Genomic DNA, 24,115 nt, shown 5'->3' on the forward strand with positions numbered 1-24,115 from the left:
GTGAAATGGAGACTGGGTTAAACCAAGCAAAACAGCAGAGCTTACAATTGATCTGACAGTTACACTGAGCTTCACTCCAGGTAAGTGCCCTTTCTTTACACTATTATACACACTTACACACACTTAGAGCACACATATTAGAACAGATTTTTTTTAATTTTGCATACGTTAGCGCACTTTTATACACTCATATACACACACACACTGTCACACAACTTTTGGATGGGTACACACATGTATACACAAACACACACAAACATTTTTTTTACTTATTTATTTTACGCCTTTGTCTTTGTTTTTTCCCTAAAAACTGTTTATTTTCACAGCCGTGTGACTTATTTTGCTGTTTCACTAATTTGCACAATTTTTGTGGTTTTATTGCATTTTTATCCCTGTTTTAGTGTTCCTGATCTGTTTTTTAGCTTCGCTTTGCCATGTGGGACTTTGGTGTAGAAAAATAACTTTACCTATTTATCAGAATGTGTATTTTCCAAATATAAATGGGTTTCTGGGGTGGGCGTAATTTTTTGTAGCTTTATCCCAAATATAATGATGTAAATGTGTTGATTTTGCAGGAGCTGAAATGACAGTACATATGGGGGTTCCCATTGGGCCCCTACATGCCACATACTTAGCTAAACCTATACATATAGGGCATCAAACTGTTCAGGGGACCCCTGGCGTTCATATTTAGGGGGTTTTACCTGGTTACTTTATGGCCTGTAGGAGATCAGATTCTATAGAAGCTTTGAAGCGATTTTTCAAAAAATTCACATATTTTGATAAAAACCAATAAGTTTAGGAAAGCATTGCGACTTGGTAGTTTGGAGCAGACAGAAAGTTCTACCTATTCTGGATTCCCCAGAATCTGTTCTTTCCAAAAATGTATCATTTTCTGGGATAAACTTTCTGTTAGTGGAAGATTTGGCCTTTAAATCTAAAGTATGCAGCTTTCTGCCGGGAGTTTGTGGCCTATACACGTGGGAATTCTCCATAAAACTATATGTGTTTGGTATTGGCACCATCAGAAGGGATAGTACTTTCCAAACTAGAGAGGGACATTTCCTGAAGAAAATGTGAGTGGTGCTTGCCCCCTGCTGGGGCAATTAACCGCCCACCCCCTAGAAAAGTCATAGCACCCCATTTCCGAATAAGCCGCACAGTTTGACACCTCATTCATGGGTCTACGACAAATGGTGGTTAATTGCCCCAGCTGGGGCAATTAACTGCCCATCCTCAGAAAAGCCATAGCACCCCATTCCCGAATAAGCCGCACAGTTTGACACCTCATTCATGGGTCTACGACAAATGGTGGTTAATTGCCCCCAGCTGGGGCAATTAACTGCCCATCCTCAGAAAAGCCATAGCACCCCATTCCCGAATAAGCCGCACAGTTTGACACCTCATTCATGGGTCTACGCCAAACTAGTTATTTGCCAAAATCCCCATTATAAGTCAATGGGGCAAATTTGGGGACCTCTCTTGCCCCGGGGGTAAAACTTATACCCTTGTGCGGGGTATCTTCTCACACAGATTTCAAACCTCTTCAAATGTGGTAAATTTCACGTTTCTAAAAAATTCCCTCTCTGCGCTACAATCCGTGAAAGTTGGCCTCAATGTTAAGTCAATGGGATTTTTGGGCCGGTTAATTGCCCTCTGCGGGGGCAAAATGGCTGGCAGTAAAAGGGTTAAACAGCCCCCCTAGTTATATAGGGCTTGGGGCAAGCAGCAGGCTGTAACCCTGAGTGTTTCAGTCAGTCGGTTAGGATACACCAACCGCCAATATGCAGAAGACAAGATTACGAAAAAACATGCTACAAGTGGGAGGAGGAAGGATGGCTCAGCGGTAAGGAGCTCGCCTTGCACCGATAGGCCGTGGGTTCAATTCCCGCCCTGGGAGCCCTGCTTGGACCGATGTGGCTGAGACCCATGGATCAGCAGAGCCCCCCAGGGGGTAATTAGAACTCAGCAACCACTGCCGTGGGTTCAATTCCCGCCCTGGGAGCCCTGCTTGGACCGATGTGGCTGAGACCCATGGATCAGCAGAGCCCCCAGGGGGTAATTAGAACTCAGCAACCACTGCCGTGGGTTCAATTCCCGCCCTGGGAGCCCTGCTTGGACCGATGTGGCTGAGACCCATGGATCAGCAGAGCCCCCCAGGGGGTAATTAGAACTCAGCAACCACTGATGTAAGATAAGCACCGACCCACCTTGTGACCCTGGACAGAGTCACTTAACCTCATAATGTCCCGGCAATGATGGCGCCTAGAAATGGCAAAACATTGCTGTCCTTTTAATTACTGGCTACATTCACATTTCCCCACAAATCCTCTTTTTTGCATGATTTATGATGCCGGCTATTAAATTGTCCCTGTCACAGTGTCTATGGCAGCTGTTTTTGGGGGGGACTGTCTCAACAGGGGGCACTGTGTATGGGGGGACTGTCTCAATTGGGGGCGCTGTGTAGGGGGGGCTGTCTCTATGGGGGGCACTTTCTATGGGGGGCATTGGGGCGTGGCCACAAAAGTGGGCGTGGTCAAAAAATTGCCACGCTGCGCACGCTGAATCTTTTTGTCCCTCTTTTCATTTTTCAAATGTTGGGAGGTATGCTCTTACACCACCACGCCAGGGTGGTTTGGGGGGGAGGGCGGGGCCAGGGTGGTTTGGGGGGGGGGCAGGGTGGTTTGGGGGGGGGCCAGGGTGGTTTGGGGGGAGGTCAGGCCAGGGTGATTTGGGGGGGAGGGCGGTGCCAGGGTGGTTTGGGGGGGAGGGGGGGGCCAGGGTGGTTTGGGGGGAGGGCGGGGCTCAGTGTGGCACAAGGTGGTTTCACCCAGATTAAAGGGCAAGTTCTACATAAACAAAAACACTGCAGGTGAATTTCCTGGCCCAGTGTTTCTAAATAACCCCCAGTGAGTTTCAAGCTGTAGAAATGGCTGCCTCAGCCTGGGGTAATATTGCTGGGGGTTCAGTGTCTTGCCCTTACTCTGCCTTGGCCCATTCTGCATCAGCACCACTCCGTGTGTATCACCATGACAACCAGGGCACTGTGGGTCCCCCTATTCTGCCAGTAGCCAGCCCGATGGTGCAGTTGGAAAGAAACCTGCAGGGCAGAGTGAAATTCCCCTTGGTTTGGCCACAGACAAAGTGTCGTTGTGCTTGGAATTCTGGGAGGTGCAAAGAGGTCTCAGTGATTAGTGAATGTGGGGGGACAGCGTGAAAGACTGAGCCTTCACTCGGGGAGACCCACTACATACAGGTTTTGTTTACAGGTCAATTTGCCTTTAAAAATAAATGTCTCCATGCGCAGGTATTGGTGTGATTGTATCATGAGAGACTGAATCACTGTCTCCCCTGTGTGTCTTACAGAATAGAATCCCTGTTTCCTGCCCCGGGGAGAATATTTCCTGCACATTTCTGTCTCCTTATGCAAGTTTCTCCCACATCCATGGAAAAAACGTAAGTTTCTTTTACTTATTTCTATCTATGTTTAGATGCCTTTTTAATAATTAGATGAATTATATCTCTCTGTACAGGCTATGAGCAAACTTAGGGGGCTGTTCCTGCTGAATTGTGCTTAGTACAGGGGAATCCCTATGTGCCATAGTTTTATGGTATCTCTCTGTACAGGCTATGGGCAAACTTAGGGGGCTGTTCCTGCTGAATTGTGCTTAGTACAGGGGAATCCCTATGCTGGTATAGTGAATAAGGGGGTATGTGGGCAGAAGCATGGAGATGGGCTGCAGGTTTCCCTGTTGGTACAGATGCCAGTATAGCACAATACCAATGTGTATATAATACATTAAGCCGGGGGGCACCATGCCCAGCACCATGTGACACTATGTACAGAATACAGTATATTGATTGGAGCCATAATTGTCTGCATGAGTTCTTATGGCCATAGCCCGTAACAGGAACATAAGTGCCCTACAGATTCCATCACCCGCAGTCACCACTAGGGGGCAGAGACTACAGCTATGCTATTCTCTAGGTTTATATATACACACATAATACATATATAACAATAACCGGTGAGGGCTCATTGCCGGCTGTTCCTATCCCGGCTCCCGTTTCTCGATGCATGTCCCTCCCGGAAGTTCTTGTCTCCTAGCAACCCGCGGACGCTATCATTTTACTTTCCAGCGGAGCGGTATAGACTACAATTCCCAGCATGCCGAGGGACAGTTATCCCGGCAACTGAAAGCGGATTGTCCAGGCAAGCGTGTTTGGGAATTGTAGTTTATACTATTGTAACCCTTTCTTGGCACATTCACTTATATATGGGCTGTATTTTCAGGAGATGTGTGTTCTTCAAAGAATATTGATACTGGGAACTGGGAACAGCGCAGTGCCTCCACCTAGTGGACACTGAGGAACACACCTCTAGGGGATTTCCACTAGGAAATAATCACACACAGCTTTTGCAGAAATGTTAAACTTTATATAACTGTTGGAGTTGGAAGTTAACACTTTATGTATAACTGATTTTCCTGCTCTGAGGAACCCATGTAGTTTATCCACAGCTGGCACAGACAGTCTCTATAGATGCCCAATCCCCACTTGGATCCGGATAAACCACAACCCTTAGGTTAGTTCAGTCCCTTCCCCAAGAGCTCTTTAGTCCCCCCAGGTAGCGCTACCTGCCCCAGAGTACCTTCCCTTTATAAAGGTGGCTGCTCCCACGTAGCAGGCAAACGAGCAATACCTGTTCACAGCAGGGGACACACACAAGAGATACCACAGAGGACTGATTCCTTCCTGGCAGCCCAGCAGACTTTTTCCTTTCAAGTCTAACACACAATATGGCTGCTCACACTGTATCTCTTTCAACTCTGGCAAACAACAGCAGGGGCTCCCTTTATAAGCTGCTGGGCCCGCCCCTAGATTTTTGGCTCCAAAGCTTAGGCACACCTCTCCCAGACGTGCACTGGGGCAGCCAGCCAACCGGATCCCTCCCCAGGCTGTAGCTAGGCTGGATGAGATCACAGACTGAGAAACAGGGGACAGGGTTCTCTGATCCCCTACATTCTCCCCTTGGAAAAACCGGCAACGGCCTCGCTTGCCGTACCTCCTTACACTCAGAAACAGTACAACACTCCACAGGGTTCTCCACAGCAGTCTCCCTTTGACTCAACCCCTCATCTCCTTCAGGGGAGTCACTTTCAGATATGGAAGGCTCATAGTAGGACTTCTGTACTGTTGGGCCTTTGTAAGTCTTACAGTTCCGGGCCTGATGACCCATCACATGGCACTTGTAACATTTCCCTGGAAGTCTCTTACGCCGCCGGCGTACTTTACACAGTGCAGACTGGACCTGAACCTCATCAGGAACAGGGCAGTTTGGCTGTATGTGGCCTATCCTGCCACACCGGTAGCACGTTGGAGGTTTCCTCGTCTCAGTTGGGGTTTTGGCTTTCTCAGACAGTTGAGCTTTAAATGCTTCCAACTCTTTGCGAAGTCTCTTATTTTCCTCCAGCAGCTTTGCATCAGCAGGGGACTTCTCTGCATGCCCTAGGGTGGAACTCCTCCTCACCCTCACATAGGCATCAGCCTCCTCCCGCCGAACTCTCTCCATCAGAGCAACATAGCCAGGGGTTAGTGTATCCTGGTAGTAAGCTCTAATTGTCACGGCAACAGGGTCACTATTTAAAGTCCCTCTCCTCATTTGGCGAATCCTCAGGGAATCCATTTCAGAGCTTTGGATTACCCCACGACTCACCAGCAATCTCAGGCCTTGCTCCACCCGCACCAGATAGGCAGACAGGGCTTCCTTCTCTTTCTGGAAGGTAGAGTGGAAGTTGTGGAGCATCTCTGTAGTACTTGCTACAGGGCCAAACGTCACCTCTAGGACTTCTATCAGGTCGCCTGAAGTAGCATCAGGGTGACTAACTAGGTAGGATTTTACCACATCCACAGCAGGGCAGCGAAGGCTCTCAAGGATCTTCCTTCTCATGGTTGCCTCAGGGCCGGTCCAATCTCTCACGGACACCACAGTGGAGTCTCTCCAACTCTCAAATGAGTCCTCACCCGAGGGTACCGGATCTGCACCTGAAAACACTTTAAGTCTTTTAAAATTACCATTCCAGGCCAGCTGAGTCAGTTGGTCAGTCAGTAGTCCCAGCGCACTCACAATATCAGGGGTATCCAGCTGGCCTCACGAGCTAGGCCGACTCCCCTTGGAGACCACGCTCTCACTGGATGGACATTGCTTTACTTGACTCTGTTCAGCTGGCGAATCAAACAGTCTCTTACTGGGCAGCACACCTCCCGGTGCTGTAACTGCAAACTGGGAAACAAGGGTGTCAACATGGGTAGTTAAATCATCTGCGTCATCAGACAGATCTGGCAGAACAACCTTCCATGGCCCTTCATCTCCCGCATCAATATCAGGGGGAACCCTCTCACGGTCTATCTCTCTGGGGCTGTCTATAAGGACATTCAGCAGAACCCCGGCAGAATCTCGCCGTGATGCAGCCACCCTTGGGCGGAAAAATATGGGCTCCCCATCAAGGATTTCATAAATAGAATCTTCCTTTACTCTTGGCATCATGGGCCCCACAACAGCAACCTTCCGGGGGTTAAGTCCCAAAGCATTGCACCACTGACGAACAGTTTGTGGGGTTTCATGTGCAGCCATGCTTTCATCCAACATTCCCAGCTTCCCAATAGTCTCTCAGCAGTGCCTCCAAAATGTAACCCTTTCTTGGCACATTCACTTATATATGGGCTGTATTTTCAGGAGATGTGTGTTCTTCAAAGAATATTGATACTGGGAACTGGGAACAGCGCAGTGCCTCCACCTAGTGGACACTGAGGAACACACCTCTAGGGGATTTCCACTAGGAAATAATCACACACAGCTTTTGCAGAAATGTTAAACTTTATATAACTGTTGGAGTTGGAAGTTAACACTTTATGTATAACTGATTTTCCTGCTCTGAGGAACCCATGTAGTTTATCCACAGCTGGCACAGACAGTCTCTATAGATGCCCAATCCCCACTTGGATCCGGATAAACCACAACCCTTAGGTTAGTTCAGTCCCTTCCCCAAGAGCTCTTTAGTCCCCCCAGGTAGCGCTACCTGCCCCAGAGTACCTTCCCTTTATAAAGGTGGCTGCTCCCACGTAGCAGGCAAACGAGCAATACCTGTTCACAGCAGGGGACACACACAAGAGATACCACAGAGGACTGATTCCTTCCTGGCAGCCCAGCAGACTTTTTCCTTTCAAGTCTAACACACAATATGGCTGCTCACACTGTATCTCTTTCAACTCTGGCAAACAACAGCAGGGGCTCCCTTTATAAGCTGCTGGGCCCGCCCCTAGATTTTTGGCTCCAAAGCTTAGGCACACCTCTCCCAGACGTGCACTGGGGCAGCCAGCCAACCGGATCCCTCCCCAGGCTGTAGCTAGGCTGGATGAGATCACAGACTGAGAAACAGGGGACAGGGTTCTCTGATCCCCTACACTATCTGAAGTCAAGCGCAGATGGAAGGCGGGGCCACTGCTGCGCTCTGACCAATCAGTGGATTAAGGACTGTACGTCACCGCGTAGTGTCGATCTGGGGGGCAGTGGGGTGGGTGGGGGTGCTGTGTATAGGCGGCTGGTACACTTGCTGGCGGGCATAGCGCCCCCTGTTCCCGTAGGATTCCCTACCATTGGCCCTTACTGAGGGGCCCTGGGGAAGGGGACCGTGCGTTATTGGCTGGGAGGGGCCTTCGCTACGTACCGTCCCACTGTGTGGGATTCATTACTTTATTGGCAGCCTATTCCGTAACCTGGGGGGGCTCTCGCATTATTGCCCCTCACATGACTCTGTAACCCAAGGGGGTCCCGTTATACAGACCCCCCCATATACCATGTAAAGCTAAATAGGTGCTGTGTCTGCACTCTGCCCCCCCAGCTGCTGTTGGGCTACAGATAACGGAAAGCTCTCTGGGGATTCTGGGAATTGTAGTTCCTCCCCTGCCAGACTGCATGCTGGGATGTACCACTATATTCTGTGCTGATAGTGGGATGGGAATGTTCTGTAAGTTGCCATGTTGCTCTGTATAAATGGCAGTTGGGGGGGGGGCTAACAGGGAATGCTGGGAGTTGTAGTGTAACTGTACAATATCAGGGCCCCCGGGGCCCATTTGTGTGTGTGATTCCTGCAGGGCTGGGGATGGGATAGGGGCCCTCACTGCTCTGCCATATGTTCCACTGGTACCGACAGCACCACATGGGTTCTGCCCCTAGGTACCCCCCCCCGGGCACTCCTGGGGCAGCTGTACCCCCACTCACACATTACTGCTGCCCTCTACTTACTCTCATTGGCAGCCACTTGTTTTACCCCTGTGGGGGGTTCTATTGTCTTATAGGTGTTTGGGCTCAGGAGCCTCAGGCATATGTGCCCCCCCCCAACATGCCCATATTCACCCCAAGCCACAGTTACCCCTAAATCCTTCCCAGTGGCACCCCAAGCCTCAGTTACCCCTAAATCCTGCCCAGTGGCACCCCAAGCCTCAGTTACCCCTAAATCCTGCCCAGCAGCACCCCAAGCCACAGTTACCCCTAAATCCTGCCCAGTGGCACCCCAAGCCACAGTTACCCCTAAATCCTGCCCAGCAGCACCCCAAGCCACAGTTACCCCTAAATCCTGCCCAGCGGCACCCCAAGCCACAGTTACCCCTAAATCCTACCCAGCGGCACCCCAAGCCATAGTTACCCCTAAATCCTGCCCAGCAGCACCCCAAGCCACAGTTACCCCTAAATCCTACCCAGCGGCACCCCAAGCCACAGTTACCCCTAAATCCTGCCCAGCAGCACCCCAAGCCACAGTTACCCCTAAATCCTACCCAGCGGCACCCCAAGCCATAGTTACCCCTAAATCCTGCCCAGCAGCACCCCAAGCCACAGTTACCCCTAAATCCTGCCCAGCGGCACCCCAAGCCATAGTTACCCCTAAATCCTGCCCAGCAGCACCCCAAGCCACAGTTACCCCTAAATCCTGCCCAGCAGCACCCCAACCACAGTTACCCCTAAATCCTGCCCAGCAGCACCCCAAGCCACTGTTACCCTAAATCCTGCCCAGTTGTACCCCAAGCCACAGTTACCCCTAAATCCTACCCAGCGGCACCCCAAGCCACAGTTACCCCTAAATCCTGCCCAGCAGCACCCCAAGCCACTGTTACCCCTAAATCCTGCCCAGCAGCACCCCAAGCCACAGTTACCCCTAAATCCTACCCAGCAGCACCCCAAGCCACAGTTACCCCTAAATCCTGCCCAGCAGCACCCCAAGCCACAGTTACCCCTAAATCCTACCCAGCGGCACCCCAAGCCACAGTTACCCCTAAATCCTTCCCAGTGGCACCCCAAGCCACTGTTACCCCTAAATCCTGCCCAGCAGCACCCCAAGCCACTGTTACCCCTAAATCCTGCCCAGTTGCACCCCAAGCCACAGTTACCCCTAAATCCTGCCCAGCGGCACCCCAAGCCACAGTTACCCCAAAAGTGCAGTACTAATTATTTACAGATATTCTAATTAGACCTTGAGGAAAGTTAAGGGGCGGGACCTGTATAATAATGTCATTTTGTGCCTAAATATATATTTGGGGGGCGGCTCAGTGGGGCTCAGTTTTGGTGAAGGGAGTGGGGCTGCCATAGCTCATGCAACACCATTGTTTTATATTGAGAGTGGACAGACTGTGCCATCCCCATGACTTGCCCATAAATTCAGCAAGTGAGCCGGGGCCCCTGCAGTGGCACATTGGCGCACAGGTAGCCATATTGGGGCACCTACCACTTGTGCACCCTCCCTGGCACAGCTTCCCCCTGTACATAGATACTCCTGCCCCCTACTGACAGGGCACTTGCTTGGGATATTGGTATCTCCTTGGTCAGGGAAGGGGGCATTATGCTTCAACTTACCCCCCCCCCCCAGTCACCTTCAAATAGAAATGGCCTAAAAGCTCTGCCCTCAAGGCTTTTTGGCAATAGGAGTTGTGGGGTACTGGCCTCTCCCCTCCTACTCCCCCTCATTAGGGGCAAACAGGGTGCCTGTTACCCCAATGTTTCTATATATCTGTAACCTTGTTATGGGCTAAGGGGGCCCAGCCTGAAGGCCAGTTAGGGGGGGATTTGGGGTGAGTGCTTATTTGTGCCCTGGGTACCCCTGGAACTATAGCGGGGTGACTGTTACCCCAATGTTTCAATATATCTGTAACCTTGTTATGGGCTAAGGGGGCCCAGCCTGAAGGCCAGTTAGGGGGGGATTTGGGGTGAGTGCTTATATGTGCCCTGGGTACCCCTGGAACTAATGGGAATAGAATGGGCAACAGATTTAAAGTGTAATCCTGCCATCCCACTCTATATTAATCTAGGGGCGCAGGAGTATTGGGGGGCACAGCTGTATATCAGGCTGCTATGGGGGGTATATTTCCATATGTTGTGCTGTAAATGGGGGCAGCCATACAGGGAGGCCGAGTCCTTTATCAGCCAATGGAACCTGTCGGCTGTTGCTCTCTGGGCACCCAGACTGTACAAATCCTTTCCTTAACCCCCACGCACTTATTTCCTGATGATGGGCACCCTCACCATTTATACCTCATATAAGGAGAAAAGCATATTCCTGGTGGCGCACAGAAAGGATCCCCCCCCCCGGAATGGACCCCGACGGTATCTGGCATCTCTCCTCCAGCCTCAAACGGTAAGAACCGGGGAAATCCATGGCGGGGCCACACGTGCATTCAGTCTCTCGTTCAACCTACTGAATGGTAGCTAGGGTGCATTGGACCCTAGCAACCAGATAGCTGCTGAAATTCCAAAGTGGAGACCTTAATAAAAATGGAATAAGTCTCAGAATATTGAGGGTGACATTATCCCTAGCGCCAGAGGTCTCCCAGCTCCATGACAGTTTGGCCATGGAGAAGAAGACTAAATAAAGCTTTAGACCCCCAGGGCCTTTCTTACGCTTAGAGGGAACCCCCAGAGGTGATACAGTAAGGATTGTGCGTCCTTTCCCTGCCTCTGGGGGGAGCTTGTCATGCTTTGCTCTTCTTAACGTCCTCAGTGGGAGGAGCCACAGGCGCCTTGGGCAGCGGAAGGGGCGGGTACTAAGGTTTTGTCCTGAAATACTCACTGCTCCCACTTATTAAACGTAGTTATTTCCCGCATTTAGTAGAGGGAATTGTCAGAGAGAAATGTGCAGAAAGGAGTCCGTGCCCGACTCTCCGACCATTTAGGGTGAAGGCACACGGAGCTACTTAGTAGCAGCTACAGAAACAGACAATGCTGATCATTTACTGATAATTGTCTCTGTGTGTGTTTAGCAGGGGCAATTCTCAGTATTGTTTATGGCAGGGGATTTTCTGGCGTTTAGTAGCTGCTACAAAGTAGCTCTGTGTGTCTTCACCCTTATGCCGAGCATTAGCATCAACGGCAACAGCCCTGATTGGCTACAAAATACCATCATGGCTGGGGATTGGTCGGCACAGAGGCAGGGTACCCATCCTTGTGTCACTAAATCGCCCCCCCCCCCCAACTAAAATGTACATTTTTATGGATCTCAGGACAAAACCTTAGTTTTGCAGAAATCTGTCCATTATATATTTTTTTATATTTATTTGGTGGAATAAAACCTCGTGTCGTTTCAGTTTGTTTCTGTTCCCTGAGAAACGGACCCGACACGTATGTAACAGCTCAGTGCTCTCTTTCGGCCAATAAAAAAGGAGCATTTTTCTGTTACTGTTTTTGGTTTTGTCCCCCTTTTGTCACATTCCGCCCCCCACAAACCCCTGCTGAGCACGTCTTTCTGATCTGCCGGTTTCCAATAAAAGGAGAGAATAGAGGCAAAGAGGCTGTTTGTGGAGCGAGGAGAGCAGTTTCTCCAGTTTAGGGATAGGAATGCTCTCCCATTCTTGTCTAATACAGGCCTCTAACTGTCCCATCGGCTTGGGCCTTCTGTGTGGCACCTCCCTCTTTATGATGCGCCAAATGTTCTCTATAGGGGAAAGATCTGGGCTGCAGACTGGCCATTTCAGTACCCGGATCCTTCTCCTACGCAGCCATGATGTTGGGATTGATGCAGAATGGGGTCTGGCATTATCTTGTTGGAAAATGCAGGCTCTTCCCTGAAAGAGATGGCGCCTGGATGGGAGCATATGTTGTTCTGGAACCTGAATATATGTTTCTGCATTGATGCTGCCAGACATGCAAGCTGCCCGTGCCACACGCACTCATGCACCCCCATACCATCAGAGATGCAGGCTTCTGAACTGAGCGTTGATAACAACTTGGCTTGTCCTTGTCCTCTTTGGTCCGGATGACATGGCGTCCCAGATTTCCAAAAAGAACTTGGAATCGTGACTCGTCTGACCACAGAACAGCCTTCCATTTTGCCACACTCCATTTTAAATGATCCCTGGCCCAGTGAAACCGCCTGAGCTTGTGGATCTTGCTTAGAAATGGCTTCTTCTTTGCACTGTAGAGTTCCAGCTGGCAGCGGCGGATGGCACGGGGGATTCACTGACAATGGTTTCTTTTCACAGTTGGTTACTGGTAGTGATGAGCGAATCTGTTCCGTTTCGCGAAAAATTCGCGAATCTTTCAAAAGATCCGTGAAACGGCGAAAAATTCGCGAAACGGCGAAAATGTCGTGCGACAAAAAAAAATTGCCGCCCGCAGCTATTATTTTGTCGCGCGGCTATTGTTTCGTCGCCCGCGACTATTCCTTTTTAACGCTGGCGACAATTTTTGGACGTGAAATTTTTCATCTGTTTCGCGAAACAATCCGCCAATGGCAAAACGCGAAAATTCGCCGCGAATCCATGCCTGGCGAAACTTTTTGCCCATCACTAGTTACTGGGTGATATTGACTCAGGGTTAGAAAACTGGTCACACCCAGCCCTGTACTGGCCCAAATAGCCCCCCCAGCCCAATAAATAGTGACTGTCTGTGGCACCTTACAGCCCCCCTGGCATTCCCAGTACCCAGAGGCACAAACAGCCCCCCCAGCCCAATAAATAGTGACTGTCTGTGGCACCTTACAGCCCCCCTGGCATTCCCAGTACCCAGAGGCACAAACAGCCCCCCCAGCCCAATAAATAGTGACTGTCTGTGGCACCTTACAGCCCCCCTGGCATTCCCAGTACCCAGAGGCACAAACAGCCCCCCCAGCCCAATAAAAAAAAAGAAAAAAAGCAGAGAAATAATGGCATAAACAATACATCACATTGTGCCCTGTGAGGTAACCAGGAAGTACTTACAGAGAATGAATGAGCGAGGGGGGAAGTGCCCTGTGAGGTAACCAGGAAGTACTTACAGAGAATGAATGAGCGAGGGGGGAAGTGCCCTGTCAGGTAACCAGGAAGTACTTACAGTGAATGAATGAGCGAGGGGGGAAGTGCCCTGTGAGGTAACCAGGAAGTACTTACAGAGAATGAATGAGGGAGAGGGGAAGTGCCCTGTGAGGTAACCAGGAAGTACTTACAGAGAATGAATGAGGGAGAGGGGAAGTGCCCTGTGAGGTAACCAGGAAGTACTTACAGAGAATGAATGAGCGAGGGGGGAAGTGCCCTGTGAGGTAACCAGGAAGTACTTACAGAGAATGAATGAGGGAGAGGGGAAGTGCCCTGTGAGGTAACCAGGAAGTACTTACAGAGAATGAATGAGGGAGAGGGGAAGTGCCCTGTGAGGTAACCAGGAAGTACTTACAGAGAATGAATGAGGGAGAGGGGAAGTGCCCTGTGAGGTAACCAGGAAGTACTTACAGAGAATGAATGAGGGAGAGGGAAGTGCCCTGTGAGGTAACCAGGAAGTACTTACAGAGAATGAATGAGGGAGAGGGGAAGTGCCCTGTGAGGTAACCAGGAAGTACTTACAGAGAATGAATGAGGGAGAGGGGAAGTGCCCTGTGAGGTAACCAGGAAGTACTTACAGAGAATGAATGAGCGAGAGGGGAAGTGCCCTGTGAGGTAACCAGGAAGTACTTACAGAGAATGAATGAGCGAGGGGGGAAGTGCCCTGTGAGGTAACCAGGAAGTACAGCAATTTGAAACAGACACATAAATGGAGTTTTTAGGTAAAATGTAATACAGACGTTATATACAAACGACAAGTTACCTGGGAATGGCTATTGCCTCAGTTACAGCCCCAGGTACAAGGGCCGGGGGCAGAGCTGGGGGGCTACTCACGCTGTTCTGTTTCAGGCTGTTGCTGGGACCCAAGTGTGAGTAGTACAGTCCCAGCGCTACTGCCCGACGCTTTGCCCCACTGGGGCATTGAAATCCCCAAGAGCAACTGCCAGAGACTGAGCCGGAGGAGGGCAAATACAATTGGGCAAAATCCACTACATGTTACCCATCCCTGGGGCAGGTTATTCATGGAGGTGTTACCCCTCTACTTATTGTGAGGAAATATAAAAAAAATGCTCCTTTGTCCATCATTTTTACCCATAAATCTCTGTTTTCTTTCTGTTTGTAGCTGTTCAGCCTGTGCCCCAACCTCCCTCTTTCCAAAGTGTTTCTGCCGGATAATTTAGACACTATCAGCGCCAATACCATGAGGGTTGGACATGCCCCTAAATCTACCCCTGTAAATCTACCCCTGTGCCCCAGCATCAGGCCTGCCTTTCTGTACTAGAATATACACACGGGGTCATTTATAAACACTGGGCAAATGTGCACCTAGGCAGTAACCCATGGCAACCAATTTTTAAATATGCTTTCATCGTTTTACCTGCAGCTGCCTGGAATAATCTAATTTTTATTATTATTATTATTAACATTTATTTATAAAGCGCCAACATATCCCGCAGCGCTGTACAATAAGTGGGTTTCATACATTGGGCATACAGAGTAACATATACAGCAATCAGTAACCGATACAGGGGGGGAAGGGAGCCCTGCCCAAAAGAGCTTACACTCTACAAGGAGAAAGGGTTGAGACACAAGGTGTGGGAATCTCCTAAAGGGGTAGTTCACCTTTAAGTTAACTTTTACTATGTTATAGAATGGCTAATTCCAAGCAACTTTGCAATTGGCCTTCGTTTTTTTCTTTGTTATAGTTTTTGAATTATTTGCTTTCTTCCTCTCTCTCCAGCTTTTAAATAGGGGTCACTGATCAATGTCTTGTTGCTAGGATAATTTGGACCCTAGCAACCAGCCAACAGCCAACTGTGCCACTGCATTACTGAGCCCCTCACTCACAGACTCTATTGGGGGAATTCACAAAAGGGGTGATACTGAGACAGAATAAAATTAGAGACAGATTTGTCGGATTTTCCACCGTATTCACCAAACAGACAGTTTTTGTGAATTTTCACTTTTGTGAATTTGTCTGTTAAACAGAGGGGGCGCTGCTGCTAAAACTAAAATTTTGCCTGGGAGGTTTTACTTTTCCTTTAAATAAAAATGTATACAATATATTCACTCAGAATGTTATTATTGCCTCATTCATTAAGCTAAAACTCCCATAACAATGCAAATGTGAGGCAAAAAGGCTTTATATACAAGATATCAATTCAACTTTGTGTTTAATCAGTGATTTACGTGTTTATAAAATGTTAATGAGGCTTTTTGCCCCTATTGTTCTAGGGTTAGACAGAGACTTGCCCCCTAACAATGAGGCTGCTAATCCCCGTTAACCTGTTACTGACCCCCCTATGTGCCCCCCACCAGAGGTGTGAAATGGAGACTGGGTTAAACCAAGCAAAACAGCAGAGCTTACAATTGATCTGACAGTTACACTGAGCTTCACTCCAGGTAAGTGCCCTTTCTTTACACTATTATACACACTTACACACACTTAGAGCACACATATTAGAACAGGTTTTTTTTAATTTTGCATACGTTAGCGCACTTTTATACACTCATATACACACACACACTGTCACACAACTTTTGGATGGGTACACACATGTATACACAAACACACACAAACACATTTTTTTTACTTATTTATTTTACGCCTTTGTCTTTGTTTTTTCCCTAAAAACTGTTTATTTTCACAGCCGTGTGACTTATTTTGCTGTTTCACTAATTTGCACAATTTTTGTGGTTTTATTGCATTTTTATCCCTGTTTTAGTGTTCCTGATCTGTTTTTTAGCTTCGCTTTGCCATGTGGTACTTTGGTGTAGAAAAATAACTTTACCTATTTATCAGAATGTGTATTTTCCAAATATAAATGGGTTTCTGGGGTGGGCGTAATTTTTTGTAGCTTTATCCCAAATATAATGATGTAAATGTGTTGATTTTGCAGGAGCTGAAATGACAGTACATATGGGGGTTCCCATTGGGGCCCCTACATGCCACATACTTAGCTAAACCTATACATATTGGGCATCAAACTGTTCAGGGGACCCCTGGCGTTCATATTTAGGGGGTTTTATCTGGTTACTTTATGGCCTGTAGGAGATCAGATTCTATAGAAGCTTTGAAGCGATTTTTCAAAAAATTCACATATTTTGATAAAAACCAATAAGTTTAGGAAAGCATTGCGACTTGGTAGTTTGGAGCAGACAGAAAGTTCTACCTATTCTGGATTCCCCAGAATCTGTTCTTTCCAAAAATGTATCATTTTCTGGGATAAACTTTCTGTTAGTGGAAGATTTGGCCTTTAAATCTAAAGTATGCAGCTTTCTGCCGGGAGTTTGTGGCCTATACACGTGGGAATTCTCCATAAAACTATATGTGTTTGGTATTGGCACCATCAGAAGGATAGTACTTTCCAAACTAGAGAGGGACATTTCCTGAAGAAAATGTGAGTGGTGCTTGCCCCCTGCTGGGGCAATTAACCGCCCACCCCCTAGAAAAGTCATAGCACCCCATTTCCGAATAAGCCGCACAGTTTGACACCTCATTCATGGGTCTACGACAAATGGTGGTTAATTGCCCCCTGCTGGGGCAATTAACTGCCCATCCTCAGAAAAGCCATAGCACCCCATTCCCGAATAAGCCGCACAGTTTGACACCTCATTCATGGGTCTACGACAAACTAGTTATTTGCCAAAATCCCCATTATAAGTCAATGGGGCAAATTTGGGGACCTCTCTTGCCCCGGGGGTAAAACTTATACCCTTGTGCGGGGTATCTTCTCACACAGATTTCAAACCTCTTCAAATGTGGTAAATTTCACGTTTCTAAAAAATTCCCTCTCTGCGCTACAATCCGTGAAAGTTGGCCTCAATGTTAAGTCAATGGGATTTTTGGGCCGGTTAATTGCCCTCTGCGGGGGCAAAATGGCTGGCAGTAAAAGGGTTAAACAGCCCCCCTAGTTATATAGGGCTTGGGGCAAGCAGCAGGCTGTAACCCTGAGTGTTTCAGTCAGTCGGTTAGGATACACCAACCGCCAATATGCAGAAGACAAGATTACGAAAAAACATGCTACAAGTGGGAGGAGGAAGGATGGCTCAGCGGTAAGGAGCTCGCCTTGCACCGATGGGCCGTGGGTTCAATTCCCGCCCTGGGAGCCCTGCTTGGACCGATGTGGCTGAGACCCATGGATCAGCAGAGCCCCCCAGGGGGTAATTAGAACTCAGCAACCACTGATGTAAGATAAGCACCGACCCACCTTGTGACCCTGGACAGAGTCACTTAACCTCATAATGTCCCGGCAATGATGGCGCCTAGAAATGGCAAAACATTGCTGTCCTTTTAATTACTGGCTACATTCACATTTCCCCACAAATCCTCTTTTTTGCATGATTTATGATGCCGGCTATTAAATTGTCCCTGTCACAGTGTCTATGGCAGCTGTTTTTGGGGGGGACTGTCTCAACAGGGGGCACTGTGTATGGGGGGACTGTCTCAATTGGGGGCGCTGTGTAGGGGGGGCTGTCTCTATGGGGGGCACTTTCTATGGGGGGCATTGGGGCGTGGCCACAAAAGTGGGCGTGGTCAAAAAATTGCCACGCTGCGCACGCTGAATCTTTTTGTCCCTCTTTTCATTTTTCAAATGTTGGGAGGTATGCTCTTACACCACCACGCCAGGGTGGTTTGGGGGGGAGGGCGGGGCCAGGGTGGTTTGGGGGGGGGGGCAGGGTGGTTTGGGGGGGGGGCCAGGGTGGATTGGGGGAGGTCAGGCCAGGGTGATTTGGGGGGGAGGGCGGTGCCAGGGTGGTTTGGGGGGGAGGGGGGGGCCAGGGTGGTTTGGGGGGAGGGCGGGGCTCAGTGTGGCACAAGGTGGTTTCACCCAGATTAAAGGGCAAGTTCTGCATAAAACAAAAACACTGCAGGTGAATTTCCTGGCCCATTGTTTCTAAATAACCCCCAGTGGGTTTCAAGCTGTAGAAATGGCTGCCTCAGCCTGGGGTAATATTGCTGGGGGTTCAGTGTCTTGCCCTTACTCTGCCTTGGCCCATTCTGCATCAGCACCACTCCGTGTGTATCACCATGACAACCAGGGCACTGTGGGTCCCCCTATTCTGCCAGTAGCCAGCCCGATGGTGCAGTTGGAAAGAAACCTGCAGGGCAGAGTGAAATTCCCCTTGGTTTGGCCACAGACAAAGTGTCGTTGTGCTTGGAATTCTGGGAGGTGCAAAGAGGTCTCAGTGATTAGTGAATGTGGGGGGACAGCGTGAAAGACTGAGCCTTCACTCGGGGAGACCCACTACATACAGGTTTTGTTTACAGGTCAATTTGCCTTTAAAAATAAATGTCTCCATGCGCAGGTATTGGTGTGATTGTATCATGAGAGACTGAATCACTGTCTCCCCTGTGTGTCTTACAGAATAGAATCCCTGTTTCCTGCCCCGGGGAGAATATTTCCTGCACATTTCTGTCATTTCACATTTCACATTTGGCCATAAACCTCTTTAACCCCTTGGTACCTGTACCCTGTACCCAGCTGCCCTGCCCCAGTCTGCTGTGCATGGGGGGAGGGTGCATTTTTTGTTTGGGGGCTAAAGTTGCCCATAGAGTGACTGAGATACAGGGGCTTCTGCCCAGCAACTAGGGGAATAGCACTTGTAGGGGATTCACATCCATAGAAACTGTTACCCCCACAGGTAGGGCCTTCCTATATGTTTATGTGTTTCCCTATTAATAACATTGGCATCAAGCAACATGTTTTACTGTAAAATACCAGCCCTACCCGCGGGTCCCTACACCCCCTGAGCCTCTCCATCCACTTTTGTCCCCCTTAATTCCCCTTGATATTTTATGGGGTGTCGAGTTTTACAAGGTGGGAGCTTGTTTGTTTACTGTTTGTGACTGGAAGCTGGTTGGTTTGTGTGGGAGCAAACTCTGCACTAATTACTGTATTTCCAATCCTGAGGGCTAAAAGGAAAAACTGAGGGAACATGAAGTCGAATCAGCGCTCGGTATTTAAGTCCCGGTACAGATGAAAACTGATTGGATAGACTGGAAGCCTTCGTGTTGCAGCCCAACCAATCACTGTGCAGCTGTACCGGGACTTATACTCAGCCTGCAGTTTGTTTTGTTCTGGAAGTTTAAGTCCCGGTGCAGCTGAGCAGGGATTGGATATGCTGGAAGCATTCACCCTGCAGCCCATCCAATCACTGCGCAGCTGTACCGGGACTTAATCTGAGGGGAAGAGGAACAGTGAGTGTGGGCCCCAGGCTGGGAATAAGGTCCCGGCGCTTTATTCATTATCAGTCACGGCCCCTGATTTGAATTCCCAGTACCCCAATATCCCAGTTTGGGTGCCAGTGTGTATGTGCTGCTTGCTGATCCCCAAGGGGCTGCTGGGAACAGAAGGGGCACGGCTAAAGTTAGGGGGGGGCAATGCTGTCAGGCAGCTCTGTAGTTCTGCTATGGGGGGGCACAGATAAGCTGGGGCGAGTGTCAGTGACGGGAATAAAGAGGGGACACTGCTGCTAAAACGAAAAATGTAACTTTTAACAAAAATGTATAGAGGTATGGGACCCGTTATCCAGAATGCTCGGGACCAATGGTATTCCGGATAAGGGGTCTTTCCGTAATTTGGATCTTCATACCTTAAGTCTACTAAGAAATCAATAAAACATTAAATAAACCCAATAGGGCTGTTCTGCCCCAATAAGGGGTAATTATATCTTAGTTGGGATCAAGTACAGGTACTGTTTTATTATTACAGAGAAAAGGGAATCATTTAACCATTAAATAAACCCAATAGGACTGTTCTGCCCCAATAAGGGGTAATTATATCTTAGTTGGGATCAAGTACAGGTACTGTTTTATTATTACAGAGAAAAAGGAAATCAATTTTAAAAATCTGAATTATTTGATTAAAATGGGGCCTATGGGAGACGGGCTTTCTGTAATTCGGAGCTTTCGTAATTCGGGATCCCATACCTGTACAATATATTCACTCAAAATGTTATTATTGCCTCACTGATTAAGCTAAAACTGGCATAACAATGCAAATGTGAGGTCAAAACTTTTTATATATAAGATATAAATTAAACTTTTTTTTTAATCAGTGATTTACTTGTTTATAAAATGTTAATGAGGCTTTTTGCCCCTATTGTTCTAGGGTTAGACAGAGACTTGCCCCCTAACAATGAGGCTTATAATCCCCGTTAACCTGTTACTGCCCCCCCAGAGGTGTGAATTGGAGACTGGGTGAAACCAAGCAAAACAGCAGAGCTTACAATTGATCTGACAGTTACACTGAGCTTCACTCCATTTTAAAAATGGCAGGAAAATGCCCTTTAAAAGACAGTCTTTCTTTCCTTAAAAATGGGAAAGTGGCGGTTGAGTTGGAATTTAGGCGGATTTCTGTGAGAAAGTGTTTTCCCACCACTTTTACTGCAAAGAAGGCCTCTCTCCCCTCTGTGACTCCCCCCCCCAGAGAATGTTGAAAATGGAGGATTCATTCCCCCTACTATAACAGCCCCCCTAGTTATATAGGGCTTGGGGCAAGCAGCAGGCTGTAACCCTGAGTGTTTCAGTCAGTCGGTTAGGATACACCAACCGCCAATATGCAGAAGACAAGATTACGAAAAAACATGCTACAAGTGGGAGGAGGAAGGATAGCTCAGCGGGTAGGGAGACTGCCTTACACCGATGGGCCCTGAGTTCGATTCCCGCCTGGGAGCCCTGCCTACATCAATGGGGCTCAGCTCTGATTGGGTGGGTAGGGACGGTATCAGAATTGAGCCCCAGTGTAAGCAAGAGCCACCAGGGCAGGAGTCTAACTCAGGACCCATTGATGTAAAGCACCACCCGCCCCACTGGGCCCCTTACCTTGTGACCCTGGACAGAGTCACTTAACCTCATAATGTCCCGGCAATGATGGCGCCTAGAAATGGCAAAACATTGCTGTCCTTTTAATTACTGGCTACATTCACATTTCCCCACAAATCCTCTTTTTTTTTGCATTTTCAAGGGCAGCTCATGATTTATGATGCCGGCTATTAAATTGTCCCTGTCACAGTGTCAGCTGGAAGCAACTGGTACAGGGAAAATCCCTTTCTCATCACTGGCAATAAGAAGCCAATTGATAGGGGAGCTGAGCTACAGCGCAGGGCCAATGGGGATACATGGAAATAATCATAGAACAGAAGAATCTACACTGGGGAGCTGATAGGGGAGTAATGGAGATATTTTCTGAGCAGTATAAGAGTGCCCAGCTGGTATATAATACAGCGTGTTTATTCTGTGTAGTTATTTTATCTCTCCTTTTAATATATATATATATATATAACATACACAGAAACCCTCCCGGGACTCTACCCTGTTTGGCCAGACAACTGCCCCAGTACTGAGCATGCTGCAGACTACACTGATTCCCAAGCTGCCACGGCTCATGTATCTAAACTGATCACTAATGAGCTCTGAGCAGCGAGAAGCCAATTGCCTTTGTGTCTTTATACAAAATAAATAATAAAGTGGCCAAGTTCCATTTCCCTTTGTAAAAGGATTCCGAATGTTGGATTAGCCAGGTTGCAGCGATCCCTGGATGGCACATTTCTCCTCCTTCTTAGCCATTTTGCCTTTGTTTTGCCCCAGGGTTCTCTCTAGGTGTTCATCCTCCTCTTCAGCTCTGCAAGGATACATAGAGAATGCTCAGAAGCACAGCCCCCTGCATGGCTAAATCAGTGCCTGACCAGCGGCTACATTAGTGGGCTCTACATGTAACGGGTAAGGCTATTGGCTCCTTGAGATCAGGGGTGTATCACTATAAGAGGGGCCTTTAAGAGAACTATAGGACCCCAGACTGGTCCACTCACCTTGCCACTTGCTTACTGTATTATAGTGTGGTCCAAACAAGTAGTAAAGTCAGTGGCCTAATCAGGTCTGGGCTGGAATGCAAAATAGACCCTAGGCATAGGCATTCCCAGTACCCAGAGGCACAAACAGCCCCCCCAGCCCAATAAATAGTGACTGTCTGTGGCACCTTACAGCCCCCCTGGCATTCCCAGTACCCAGAGGCACAAACAGCCCCCCCAGCCCAATAAATAGTGACTGTCTGTGGCACCTTATAGCCCCCCCTGGCATTCCCAGTACCCAGAGGCACAAACAGCCCCCCCCAGCCCAATAAATAGTGACTGTCTGTGGCACCTTACAGCCCCCCTGGCATTCCCAGTACCCAGAGGCACAAACAGCCCCCCCCAGCCCAATAAATAGTGACTGTCTGTGGCACCTTATAGCCCCCCCTGGCATTCCCAGTACCCAGAGGCACAAACACCCCCCCCAGCCCAATAAATAGTGACTGTCTGTGGCACCTTACAGCCCCCCTGGCATTCCCAGTACCCAGAGGCACAAACAGCCCCCCCCCCAGCCCAATAAATAGTGACTGTCTGTGGCACCTTACAGCCCCCCTGGCATTCCCAGTACCCAGAGGCACAATCACCCCCCCCCAGCCCAATAAATAGTGACTGTCTGTGGCACCTTACAGCCCCCCTGGCATTCCCAGTACCCAGAGGCACAAACAGCCCCCCCCCCAGCCCAATAAATAGTGACTGTCTGTGGCACCTTACAGCCCCCCTGGCATTCCCAGTACCCAGAGGCACAATCACCCCCCCCAGCCCAATAAATAGTGACTGTCTGTGGCACCTTACAGCCCCCCTGGCATTCCCAGTACCCAGAGGCACAATCACCCCCCCCCAGCCCAATAAATAGTGACTGTCTGTGGCACCTTACAGCCCCCCTGGCATTCCCAGTACCCAGAGGCAAAACAGCCCCCCAGCCCAATAAATAGTGACTGTCTGTGGCACCTTACAGCCCCCCTGGCATTCCCAGTACCCAGAGGCACAAACAGCCCCCCCCCAGCCCAATAAATAGTGACTGTCTGTGGCACCTTACAGCCCCCCCGGCATTCCCAGTACCCAGAGGCACAAACAGCCCCCCCAGCCCAATAAATAGTGACTGTCTGTGGCACCTTACAGCCCCCCCGGCATTCCCAGTACCCAGAGGCACAAACAGCCCCCCCCCAGCCCAATAAATAGTGACTGTCTCTGGCACCTTACAGCCCCCCTGGCATTCCCAGTACCCAGAGGCACAAACAGCCCCCCCCAGCCCAATAAATAGTGACTGACTGTGGCACTTTACAGCCCCCCCTATTCCCTGTTACTGGAAGCTGCCTGCCCAACACGGTGCCCAGACTTTGGCCATAAACCTCTTTAACCCCTTGGTACCTGTACCCTGTACCCAGCTGCCCTGCCCCAGTCTGCTGTGCATGGGGGGAGGGTGCATTTTTTGTTTGGGGGCTAAAGTTGCCCATAGAGTGACTGAGATACAGGGGCTTCTGCCCAGCAACTAGGGGAATAGCACTTGTAGGGGATTCACATCCATAGAAACTGTTACCCCCACAGGTAGGGCCTTCCTATATGTTTATGTGTTTCCCTATTAATAACATTGGCATCAAGCAACATGTTTTACTGTAAAATACCAGCCCTACCCGCGGGTCCCTACACCCCCTGAGCCTCTCCATCCACTTTTGTCCCCCTTAATTCCCCTTGATATTTTATGGGGTGTCGAGTTTTACAAGGTGGGAGCTTGTTTGTTTACTGTTTGTGACTGGAAGCTGGTTGGTTTGTGTGGGAGCAAACTCTGCACTAATTACTGTATTTCCAATCCTGAGGGCTAAAAGAAAAAACTGAGGGAACATGAAGTCGAATCAGCGCTCGGTATTTAAGTCCCGGTACAGATGAAAACTGATTGGATAGACTGGAAGCCTTCGTGTTGCAGCCCAAC

General features: G+C 49.0%; 2 long non-coding RNA genes across 4 annotated transcripts in view; one reads left to right on the forward strand and one right to left on the reverse strand.

Moving 5' to 3' along the window:
- Positions 1-24,115, reverse strand: part of LOC101734358 — a 35,357-nt gene that overhangs the window by 8,286 nt on the left and 2,956 nt on the right. The window lies entirely within an intron of this gene.
- LOC116408920 overlaps positions 38-24,115 on the forward strand; it is a 29,273-nt gene continuing 5,195 nt past the window's right edge. For 2 of the 3 annotated variants that reach the window (XR_004221417.1, XR_004221418.1), the window contains exons 1-3: positions 38-80; positions 3,367-3,456; positions 21,929-22,060. This is a non-coding gene — a long non-coding RNA (uncharacterized LOC116408920). Of the gene's footprint in view, positions 81-3,366; positions 3,457-15,570; positions 15,612-21,928; positions 22,061-24,115 lie in introns of those variants that run through there. The other variant, XR_004221419.1, reaches the window with a different exon arrangement.

Source organism: Xenopus tropicalis, chromosome 2 (assembly GCF_000004195.4).
Source record: "Xenopus tropicalis strain Nigerian chromosome 2, UCB_Xtro_10.0, whole genome shotgun sequence".
Classification (NCBI taxonomy): domain Eukaryota; kingdom Metazoa; phylum Chordata; class Amphibia; order Anura; family Pipidae; genus Xenopus; species Xenopus tropicalis.